At 37.7% G+C, this 12991-nt stretch overlaps 1 protein-coding gene and 1 pseudogene across 9 annotated transcripts in view; one reads left to right on the top strand and one right to left on the bottom strand.

Annotated features, from left to right (window-relative positions):
* The window catches only part of Gstcd (glutathione S-transferase C-terminal domain containing), a 96870-nt gene that overhangs the window by 46043 nt on the left and 37836 nt on the right, over nucleotides 1-12991 (top strand). The gene's annotated exons all lie outside the window — the stretch shown is intronic.
* On the bottom strand, nucleotides 9152-10957 carry LOC110343059 (annotated as a pseudogene).

Raw genomic sequence — 12991 nt, forward strand, 5'->3', positions numbered from 1 at the left:
ATTATTTCTGACTGTGGGTGGGGGAAGACCGTACTCTTACTGCACTTGAATCTTTACATCTGAGACATAATTTTAACAGGTGACATGGGAAATGGACACATTGGAATCTAGGAAAGCATGGCGTTTCAGAAAGCACTGGAGCTGTTATGTGAACAGTGGAACCTAACTCAGCAGATTTTATGTGGAATAAATGCATCTAAAGTTAGGTGTAGTAAAACAGAAAATAGTTGTTTTAACAATAGAAAATAGTGGTTTTAACAATCTGTATGTAGATCATATTTTAAATTACAAAACCTCAATTTTTAAGTATATATATGCTTTGAATACATGCACTTAAATATTATTTTACAGCAGACTGAAGGGTGTCTGGCAACGTTTTTGTAATACTATACCAATTTGAAAGTAACAAGAAAATATTCAAAGTATCCCAGCTATGTAGTCTTCTGTTTGCTTGAAAAACTGAAACTGTCAGCTTTTAGAGACTATTCATACATACATACATGTAAACTGGAAAGATAAATATTTACGTGACAGCTTAATTTCTTGATAAGGGAAATGTGTGAAGGGGTAAACTGCATGAAGTCAAGGACCCTTTCCTAAACATGAATTGTATATCCTATAACACATAACTAAGCTTGTATGTTATGCCCTTTTAAACTTTTGTTCTGATATGCAAGAATAGTAAAATAAAATTCTAATTCAATTTTTAGTCTCATTTCCCAGTGTGAATATTTTGCCAAATTCCCTTTTTATATATTGTCCTCCACCTCTACCGTGCACCGACTCCCAAACTGTTTGAGATAGTTTCAGTTGAAAGACCTACATTTGTTCCTGCATGTACAGGATCCTGGAGCATGTAAAATAAAAACAAAAGAAAATACAGCAACATTTTCTGAATAAAAACAAACAATACAGCAGCACTACTGAGTTGCCATGGGTATAATACTATCATCTAAAACGCAGGCCCTATTCAGACTTTGCAGTTTGTTTCATTGATGTCTTTTATGACCAGGCGCCTGTTATATAATTATCACATTTGCTTCTCTGTTCTCTCTCTCTATCTATCTGTCTTATCTCTCTATCTCTCTCTCTGTCTCTCTCTTTCTGTCTCTCTTTGTCTGTCTGTCTCTCTGTCTCTTTGTCTCTGTCTCTCTGGCACACACACACACACACACCCAGACAACCTTTCTTTGTCCTCCTTGACCCTAATGACTTAGAAAAACAGGACCAATTGCTTTATGTGTGTCCCTCAATCTCAGTTATCTAATGTTTCTCTAGCTAGATGTGGCCTAACTCTGAGCTAGAGTAGCACAAGACATTTTCTTTGCAGTGGATCATAATAACAAAAAACTTAAATGGTGATTTTTTGTTTGTAGGAGAAATGCTATTGTAATTCCTTAGAGAATTTGCAGTTTTCTCAGTTCTTAAATTTATGCTTCGGGTTTTTCATTTTTAGCCTTTAGTACTATCAATAAAGTATTGTGTGATACCACTTAGAATAGAGTGGTTCCTCCTCAAATTACTAGTTTGTCAATTATACTTATTGTTAAATAAAAGTAAATATAGAGACTTTTTGGTATTTCTTATATAATAACCTGGTATCTCATTTAGTGAGTACATGAGTTTGGATGTGAAATAGAGCGTTGTTCAAGAACTATTTTAAATTTTATGTGCATGCATACCTGGTACCGGTGGAGGCCACAGTATTCCCTGGTACTGGAGTTACACATAGTTGTGAACTGCTGTGGGTGCTAGGAATCTAACACAGGACCTCTGGAAGAGCTGTTAGTGCTCTTAACTGCTGAGTCATCTCTCTAGTCTTCAGAAACTACTGACAAATGTAAACAAAGCTTGAAGTTGATGAATTACAAAGATCTATTTTTGTCAACTATTGTCTGTCTACTGACAGCAAAGGATTTAGACATGTCCTATTTATGTTCAATTAATATTAGTTAATGTTTAGACATTTCAGGGGAGATATTTTATTAGGTCAGAACTATTTTTAAATTAACAGTATTCTTTACATGGATAAATACATACTACTCAGTCTATATACCTGTTCTTTCTTTTTTACTTCTTTCCCCTGTGGAGAGAACCAAGTTCTGCCTGATTACAAAATCTGCTGTACAGATGCTGAATCTAATTGTGTGCTCTATATGGTTCCCTGCCAGGAAAGACATGTTAATAATAATAATAATCAACCTTGCTTAGCCAGAGCACACAAAGATATTTCTAACATTTCCCATAATACATACCCGGGTACGCTTCAAACATAGTGTCCTCCCCACATTGGCCATCCATGACTTATTAACAGCAAACTGTTGTAGACAATGAAGTGTGAAACTGACGAGGTCTGCAGGGAATTCCATCTGAGCTTTCCAGGTTGGACAAGAGTGTCCTTGCAGTGTTCAACTGCCTTGTTCATTGCACAGCACCTTCCCCTGAGGCTCGTGTCTCTGAAACAGTGTTCCTTGCTAAGCTAACAAGTGTGCCTCTGCCTCTGACTAGAAACCTACTAGAATAAAGTATCTAGGAAATGTTATTGTATCTTGTACCTTAACTGATAAGAAGTCCTGTCAGAAAAGGAATTCATGGGTCATTTTGGGGGAACTTCCTTTTCACTGAGGACAGTAGACATCAGAGGAGGAAATCTATCTTTTCATTTAAGCATTAGTTCCACAATAATTCCTACAGTTGTCTCAGGTATGAATATGTTCTCAGTTACAAAGGATTAATTTATAATATATATTTGATTTATGAAGTTGGCTGAGTAATCAAATCAAACATAGATTGCTTCAGCTCTGAGTCTGAGAGTGCCATGTGGATGAAACTTAGTTTGTAAGTGTGCCTGACTTTAAAACCATGTCCTATACCTGTGTATCTGTTTCAGGCAGGTTGCTTTATTTCATCCTTACATTTCTCAAAAGAAGAACATAAAAAATTGCAAATTTGTTTCACATTAATATAATAAATATGTAATGTAACTTTAATTCAGTACTTTTCTGTCTTCCTTGAGACACAAAGAATAGAATAAAATTGCTAATATTGACTTGTATTTTATATTATAATATTTTATTTTTCTTTTAATTTCATACATGTGATTTTTCTTTTCAATCAAAAATGGATTAATGAATCTATTAGTATTCTTAGTGTGTATTGAGCTGCAGAGCAGATTAAACAAGGAAATGTGAGAATTCTTTTGAATGTAGGTTGTCATTTATAATCCCTCCTGTTGACTTCTTAAACTCTGTGATAAAACAAATTTCAGCCAAACAGCTGTAAATCAAAGGAATCCTCCCCTAGTTTTGCATTTCTGACTTCCAACATTTAAAGATCTGTGAATTCCTTTACACTTGATGTATTGAGTCATTTGAAGATTGGTATATATTTTATCTATCTATCTATCTGTCTATTTATTTATTTTTGATTTTTTGAGGCTGTTCTGGAACTAGCTCTTGTAGACCAAACAAGTCTTGAACTTACAAGCCGAGTACTGGGATTAAAGGCGTGTGCCACCACCTCCCGGCTGGTATCATATATTTTCAAAATTGAAATCTGTATTGCTTTTAAAACAAACCTACTCTAATCATCACATTAAAAAGAAAACAGACCAGTATCCCTTAAAGTGTAGGTACAATTTTTTTAAATAAAATATTACGTAACCAAATCCAACAACGGATTTATAAAAGAATTGTAGAATTTATAAAAGAATTCTGTTGTTGCCACCAAGCCAAAGAACCTAAGTTTAAGCCCAGAAACCCACATAGCAGAAGAGGAAAACCGAGTCTTCCAAGTTGTCCTCTTACCACCACATGCAAGCTGTAGCATGTACTTGTCCATACATGCACTAATACAAATACATACTCTTAAAACTTAATATAGTATGCTCTCAATAGGGCACAAAGCAATAACCACATGTGTTTATGGTATAGATCTTATTTTATTCGTAGGGTTATATTCCTTATTTGTCCTCATTTTTCCTAATACATGCACTAAAAAGGCATTTGACAAATCTAACAGGTTTACATGGTAGAACACTTACCACTAGGAAGGGGAACTTTCTCACCCTTTTAAAATATACCACAAAAAAACAACACAGTTACCATGATGTGGCATAAAATTAATTATGTATATGTATCACATTTTATTCATTCATCTCATCTGGTTCCATTTCATCAAGGTTGTGAATAGAGCAGTTATAAACACAGATGTATATGTATCTCTATGATATATTGTCTTTAGAGCTTTTAGGGTATATTCCCAAGAGTAGTATAGCAAGATTATATGGTATTTTTGTTTTCAGTATTGTGGGCATCCTCCGTTTCATTCATGTGGAAACCAGTTTTTCCAGTGCCATTTGCTAAAGAGACGATTTTTTTTCCACATGTATAATTTTGAAAGTGTTATCGAAAATTAGGTGACTATAGCTCTGAAGGTGTTCTTTTGGGGTGTTATTCTATTCCACTAAGACATTTATCTACATTTCTAGTTTGTGCCAGCACCACACGTGTGTGTTTGTTTTGAGATTTGTCCAGGAATGTCTTCATTTCTCCTCTATTTTCAATGAATATTATTAATACAATTTTTAATTCAAATTGCATTTTTCACAAACTTAGGGAAAAAAATCTCACCACCCAAATGGAAGCACAAAAGACCCATTTGATCCTAAGCAGGAAGAGCAGGATTAAAGGTGTCATAATGCCCAATATGAAGTTATACTACAGAGTGATGGTGATAAAACCAGAATATCTCTGAGGAGATGGCTCAGTCAGTGATTACCCAAGCATGTGAACCTAAGGTCAGATCACCACTACCTATGCTGAAAGCTGGGCACAGTGGTGTGCACCTGCGTGATCACATTGTATAACCACAGTGCCGGGAAGTCAGAGACAGGATCCCAGGACTGCTGGCCAGTCCTTCTACCCTTTACTGTCCTGGACAGAACGGATTCTTCTGCTCTCCATACTCAGCCTTCGTCTCATGATTTTTATTCTTCCCTGTTTTCGTGATTACAACTCTCATTCCTCACCCTCTGTGTACATTATTGCTCTAGGTATTTTCTGCAGTGTTAGCTTGATAGTCATGAACTGCCTTAGTTTGTGCTTGCTTTGAAATATCTGTATTTATCTGTCAATTTTTAAAAGATAGCACTACCAGAAATAGCCTTTTATATCAGTTCTGATTAATTTTATGTTACTTAGCTCAAATATGCCAAGGTCTTAAAGCTGACAAATGAGTGTCTTAGAACACTGGTTAGGCTTTCTAGACGTCCCTATTAACAATACATACTTTATTTATTACAAAGGGATTTCCTGAGATTTTCTTCTTTTTGCACTGTTGCTGGTAAAGTAAGCTTGGGGCTGTTATATATCCAAAGCAAATGTCCAAAAACTTGAACCTTATTTCAAAATATAGACACATTGTAACTGAATATTATTATAAGAACATGAAGTTGGAGCCCATGTTACATCTTTCCTACCAACAAAAACAGCAGCGCCAACAAAAGACTTACAGCGCATTTAGCCCAGCTCTCTGAAGAACAAGAGTGAAAGCCCAGACTAAACTAGGCTTCTGTTGCTGCATCTCGACTACCTCAGAGTTTAGTGACATAAAAGAACTAGCTTCCATTGCCGTGTCAGCCTCCTAGTGGCTGAGGTGGCCTCTTCCAGTGTGAGAGGCAGTGTGTCCATAGTGCTATGGTCTCCTCACAAACCTAAACTGCTCCAAGTCTGTTGTGAAGATCCTGTTCCTCAAGACATGTTGGAGTGAGTCTCCGAGTCTCCGTGGATGTTTGCTGGGATCCTTGGTTCTGTGGGCCTCTCTCAGGACAGCCCACAGCATGGCAACTAGCTTCTGTCAGAGTGCCAGGGAGCTGCACGTCAAAGAGAGGTTTGTTCCAAAGCTAAAACTGAGAAGTGGCAAAGCATCTCTACCATATTCTTTTCCATGTAAGTTAGTCACTAGGGTTGGTCCACACAAGGGAAGGAGACTTCACATAGGAATGAAGGCAACAGAAAGGATCTTTAGTGAACATGGCAAGCTTGCGGTTTCTATAATGTAACACTTGTGTTAAACAGTGTAGAACCCAATCTGTACTGTTAACATGTATATTGACAAAATTAGGATTTGTGAAAATAGCCTTATTTGACTATTCAAAAAGAACACGACCATAACTGATGTTTACTATATTTTACCACATTCCGGCCTATTACCTAATTCCTAACCCTCCTCTGATTGGCCAGTTCCAATTAGTTGGAGTTGAAACACCTCTAATCTAGACAATTTATAAAGGCACTTACCTGCAGATTTCTGCATTTGTAACAGAAAGCCTCTGTGAGAGAGTTTCCTGCCTCTGATGACAGTGTTTTTGATCAGACTAATAAAAAAAGTCATTGTTAATTTTCTGTAATGTGATACCATGCATTATGATGTTAGAAAAAAGTCCTTTGATATTAGGGAATCACATATACTAAAATATTTACAGCTGAAGTATTGTAATTATTTGGGATTTTCTTTAAGACACAATTCATTCTAACATTATTTTTGTAAGAACTGGAATTAACTTTTTTGTAAATAAGTTTGACTTTGATTCTAAATTTAAATTTATTTCATATTTGCATTTCCTTCCAACCTACTGTCACTAACCCATGCATAACTAAGGGGCTGCCCTTCACAGTGGCTAGCCTGTGCCTCCGCGTTATACACACCACAGAGTTTGAGTCCTTTACCAGTCAACCCCAGCCCAAGCCCAGCCTCTTTTGCCACAAGCCAACAAGGGGTTGCTAGGTTTCTGGATATTTCTTTATCTGCATAAATCATGTGAGCACAGCAGGAAGCCCACCCTGAGAGCTGCACTGTGCTCCTTTGAAGTTGGATTAAGACCTCACTAAGCAGGGTGTGCCTGTTAATTATAATCCTTGAAAACTTGACTCCTGGAAATACATAGCTCAGATATTTTTAGTTTTAATAGGATTAGATCTATTACAAAAGAATTTGAGAGTATATGTTATATTCCTGTAAAAGTATGTTTGTGGATTCATTTGGTATGAAATGAGATGAGCTGCTTTTCCCTCTATGTCAGAAAAATAAAAAGTGTATTTGCTGATCCTGTGGAGATCATGAGAAATATGAACAAAAGTTGCATCTAATAAAGTATCTAAACTCCTGTTGATTTGTACAATAATATTTCTTAGCCACCTCCCTGAAACACCACATTGTAAACAAATCTTCACTGTATAACATTATGGAAAGGGCAAACTGTGGAGACAATGAGATCAGTTGCTTCTAGGTTAGTGGGAAGGAAGAGACAAATACAGCTTGGGAGATTTAAGATGGAAAAGTCCTCTTCATGACCCTGTAGTAGTGGGTGTATATAGTACACCTGTCCAGTCCCACAGAAAGTATACCACAAAGAGCGAACCTTCATTTAGATCAGTGTGCTTCTGCAGTTTGAGGAGAGTCTGGCACTAGAAGTTGTTTAATTAAACGGCACAGTTTTACATGTTTTTCTCCATTCTCTGAAATTAAAATTGTTATAAACCATTGTCTGTAAATATATGTGTACACACACACACACACACACACTCATGCACGCACGCAGACTGGGGGAAAGAGATTGATTAAATCTTTAGTGTACCTTTTCCTGAGTTACACAGATATTTAACTACTCTATAAAACATTGGAGTTTAAAAACACACATTCACCAGCAAAGCTTACTCACACTCACACTCACACTGAAATTTATGGGAGGCTTTTGCATTTCCAAAGTTAGAATTAGGTTTTTCTGACTATTTCTATGTCTTATTTCTGCTTTTATGCTGTTTTCTTTCATATATATTATTGGTTATTCATTTGATTGAATGTTTAAATCATTTCCTTTCTATCTTTATTGCTTTTCAATGAGTGCATTTCTAGTAAAGGGTACTCTCAGCAATGCAAGTGTGTGTAAAGGCCAGAGGTTGACATTCGGTGGTCCTCTTCAATCATGTTTCCATTTAACATTTTCTGATAGAACTCTCACTAGCTTGACAAACACCCTAGGACCCTCCTGTCTCCTTCCACTAGCACTAGGGTTACAGGCATGTACCTCCATGCCTAGCTTTTGTGTGGATGCTGGGGATCTGAACTCAGGTCTTGATGCCCGAGCAGCAAGCCATCTCCTCAGCCCTATAAGAGTTTCGATGTGTTTAGTCAAAATCTAAAATCTTACGTAAGACCCATTTCATTAATGGTTTGGACATTTTTCGTATCTTTATTCTTTCAGAGTTTCATACAATGTATTTTGTTCATATCCACATAACCTACATCTTCCTGTATCCATCCTTATCTCTCTACTCACCCAACTCTGGGTTTTCTCTCCAGTTTTAACGGTTTTGTAGCCCATCTACTCTTCGGGATGGGGCCCAATTGGTGTTTAGCAGTGTATTTCTATGTTCAACACAGAGTTTATGTATGTGTACATGAGTTAGATGTTTTATTCTTTGAGTGTTCTAGAAAGATTAGTCCTGTAATCATGCTGGAAGCAGCAGGGTAAAGCTGAATGTGAAAATTTCCCCACATACTCTGAGGGTATTGTTCCCTTTTCAGCTCTAGCTAGTTTCTTATATGTGCACATTGTGCACATGTACACACACACCTATAGCTCATTTTCACTATGTCTGACAGTCTCTTTATATTGTTTATGGAATTGCAATTTTTTTATAGAGTTCTAATTTGGTAACAGCTGTCAGAGTCTGCTTTGCTAACATTGTTTTGTATTTTGGTCCTCCACTTTTCTGTCCAACTGTTCCATCTCTGTAGAATTTAGCTTTCAGTAATGTGTTATAAAATCATTTTACCATGACCTTATCAGAAGTTAATGTTTCAACTCATTTCTTTTTACTGCCTTTTCTTTCTAAAGTACTATTCTGTTTTCTGGGTTTTTTTTATCCATATTTTCTTATTAAGTTTTCCCTCTTACAAAAGACTCTTTAGAACAACTAAGTATAAAGTGATTTGTGCCATATTTAGCAGTGACCAAAGACACACTTTCTTGGTATCTTCACAGGGATAAACTAATCAGAAACACACTCATTGCACCCATCTCCCACCATTAAAAAAAGGAGGGGTCAGTTTTTAGCAATGAATTATTGAAGTAAGTAATGTAACACTACTCAGGGACATACATTTAGATGCGTGTGTTTTTAAATGCATATGTGTAAATATGATGTTGACCAGACACTTCAAGTAATGAATAATCTTACAAGATTCACTTCTAGGTGACATATCACAAGTCTTCAAAAGTGCAAATAAATGCCAGAAAGCCCAAGTCTAAGATCCAGTACAGTACCTCAATGTGCACAGTCAGGAATCCTATGGAAGTCACAAGGCATCTGGGTTCAGTAATGGTTTTATAATCCAGCCTCTTCACAGCATCCAGGTTCGGTGATGGTTTTATAATCCATCTTCACGGACAGTGCATCAGAACCGGTGTGGACCATGTCCATCTCCTGCGACACATACATGCCTCTGCTGCAAAGGTCACACTAATTCAAATGGAACTCCAGAGCAAATAACTAGGGAGTATGAATATGAAGACAGGTGGTATAAATGTAGTTGTATCAATCCTGCCTGTAACAATCTTTTATTTGCCTTTAAGTACAGAAAATTGTATAATCAGGAAAATTAAATCTCATAATGAAAACACCCCTACAAACAGCCAACGTGTTCAGTCAGGTTCCATGTGGAGTGTATGCTGATTCACAATCTACTCTCTCGGGTCCTTTTTTGTGAATCTGCAAGAGTAGGATTATTTCTTTCCATAAATACTAACTTCTCACAAACAAACTGCCTTCCTGGTTGTTAAATACTGTCTTGTTTCATTAGATTCTATGAAGAGGAAAGGTAGAACATGCACTAAATTACCAATTTTGTTCTGTTGGGATGTGTGTTCTCAGAACATGTATTTGTTGTTGGCCTCATGATAAGTACATTCCTCCTGGTAAGCACACTCCTTCCGTTCTCAAGAAAAACTCCAACAGCAGAAAAAAGCAGGGATGTATTAGGAAGCTCCGTGATCATACAATTCATCCTCACACAGGAGAACTTCTCTCTGGCTTTCAGTTCCTGTTTCTATATGATTTGCTATAGATACAACCTTTAATTTAAGAGACTCACCAAGTGCCCTTCCTTTTGAATCTGTTGTATAGATCTATCTGGTCATATGGTTTAATGGCTTCTTTGGAGTATTCACCCTTCCTCTTACTTTCCTGCCACTCTTCAACACAAGCTGCTTTAAGCATTCCTTGGTAGTTGTTTACACATCTTAGTGCATCTGTATCATTGAATTCACTTCAGTGGCTCAACGTCATGCTAAATCATTAAAATGTTGTCTCCGAACATCATTTCCGGGAAAGGTAGCATATGCAGTTCATCATCTGCCTTCTTCACTTGCCATCAGTTTCCAGAGCCCAGAGGGGAAGTGCCGATGACTGTTCTGGAAGCTGTCAATCATCATGACCAAAGCTGAACCTCCAGGCCACAATCACAACCATCACGGTTGCAACTGCTTGGCATGGCTGTTACTATTGCCATCTTTTTGTCTCTTTTTGAGTCAGTCTCATGATGTTGCCCAAGCTGGCCTCGGACGCACTACTTAGCCAAAGCTCATGTAGACTTTTGTGCTGTGTCTGTCACGATTACATCATAACAGGTGTGTGTTCTTGCTTCTGTGTTCAGCTCACTAACTTCATGATGGTGGTGTTAACTTAAGCATCTGTATCTTTGAGGAGCCAATAAGAACATTCACCATGCCTATCTCGTGTTGACTGTTTTGTTGATTGTATTAGCTGCTTCTTTTCCTGAGTTTTGCTAGATTGATTCCTTTTTGCTTGTTCCCCTATTTTTATTTATGAGCTGTGATGGTAGGGTCACAAACTTGTGGTCCTTTGGTCAGAACCACAGATTTGTGTGGTCCTCCACATATACTGTAAACATCTTTTAAAATTAATGTGACGACTTTTTTAAATATGTGTTTATAAGTGAGTATTTTCTTTTTGGAAGTGGCTAAGAGGAGGTGGGATCAGATATACATGTGGGGTGGACTTGGGTCAGTTTTTGTGTGGTTCATACTGTTTCTGAGCATGAAGAATTGGCTTCTGAGAACTTTCTACACAGTCTGATGACCCCATCCCTTATGGACAGAAAGCTCCACTTCCTCAGCCTCAGAGAACTGATTTGGATTTACAGTATGATCGAGGAGGGTTTCGGGAGAGAAGGGTTTGTGTGCACTGGTGAGTGGAGGAGGAGGCCTATGTCATCATAGGTTCACACACCTCCCTACACCACAGCCTTTTCCACCTGTATATATCGGGTAAATGATCCAGCGCTACTGTGTTCTTTCCCACGACTTCAACCTTTTTCTTGACTTTTACTTTTCAACCATCCTGTGATTCCCCTTGAGGAAATGCATAAGTAACTAATTGAAGTAAAGATCAGAGAATTTTGTCAGTATAAAACACTTTAGGAATTATAAAGAAAGTGTTTACAAGTGCCTGTGCTAAACAGGAATGTCCTCAACTTCATTCCCTCCTAATCTACAAAACAAAACTCCCCTGCCCCAAATTAATCCACCATATGGGATCACAGTCCCACCTCTGTCACCACCCTTAGAACTTTAGCAGAAACCTACCTCTTCCTTCCAGCATCTGCCCTTTCTTCTCAGCTTCAGAGCTTTGTTTATTCAAAGCAGAACCTATCACTGCATCTGCACTGTCTGCTTACACTACGCTTGCCAGAGTCCTCCTCTCCCCTCCACCACCTCCTCCAAACCTCTCAGCCCTTTCCTGCCTGTGCCTCTCTGCAGCATACACCACTGTTCTGCAGCCCGATTGGCCACACTCTGTCTTTTGTATCTGTTGGCATGCTCTCCTAGCTGTGACTCGCTGCCATCATGCTGTTGTTCCCATTTATTTCTTTGCTCTTTAAAAGCTAATATTTTTAAAAGAGACCATTAATATAAAAAAGAGCAAGGAGTATGCGGGAGATTTTGGAGGAAAGAAAAGGGGGGAAATGATGTTATAATATTATGATCTCAAAAAAAGAATTGTAAAGCTGCTTCCTAAGATCTGTTTTGTTTCTTTCTCTTTAGAATCTCACACTCTGTATTTCCATGGCTTCAGGAGCTGCATATGTGCTGACATCGCCAAAGTTCATTTCTTTCTTGAGTTCTTGAACCTGCATATAAGAGTGTTTTTCTCTTTTGAGTTGGAGGCCTCATTGTAGTGGAAATTCAACACATCTAAAACTGAGTGTGCCCTTTCCCTTATTCACCCATTCCATTCTTCTGCCTGAGATAGGACCCTCTGTTCTTTCCTCATTGGTAATCCAGTTTTAGCAGTCTTGATTTCACAAGTAGAAATAACACAATCACCATGGTCTTTTCTATACTTTCTGTTTTGTTTTCAGTTTGTTTCATGTTTTTTATTTGGGTTTTTGTTGCTTTGCTGTTACTTTTTTTTATGGGGGAAGAACATGATGCTGGGAGGTTGGGAGGATCTGAGAGGAGTTTGTTATAGTAATGATCAAATGTATTGTGTTACAATTTTTTAAATATGAATCAGCACCAGTCTGTGTCCTAACTCTGCTTTTACTTCTTCATTTCTCACTGTTCAGTCTAGCCATTACTACTCCATATTAAATAACTCTTCTCCTCTCGTTCCTGCTATCATCCTGCACTACCAGAAGACATCCGTTCCTGTGTATTTCATAGGACTGGGGTTACTATATCTAGGATGCATTTGTCTGCCTGTCTCTTATTATCGCAAGCCACACTTTGAGATCCTGAGGATAGTGGCTATGGCATATCATTGTGACTTGGGGGCATCAGTGCCTTGCTAATAGTAGAAATTGTAATCAAGAGAAATCAACCATTGAAATGAGTCTCGCTTGAAAAATCCCTTTTTTGTGCCTCTCCAGAAACATACATATCACTGTGTAAGTTTACTTGATGTCA

This window comes from Mesocricetus auratus, unplaced genomic scaffold (genome assembly GCF_017639785.1).
Source record: "Mesocricetus auratus isolate SY011 unplaced genomic scaffold, BCM_Maur_2.0 Super-Scaffold_100009, whole genome shotgun sequence".
NCBI classification, from domain to species: Eukaryota; Metazoa; Chordata; class Mammalia; order Rodentia; family Cricetidae; genus Mesocricetus; species Mesocricetus auratus.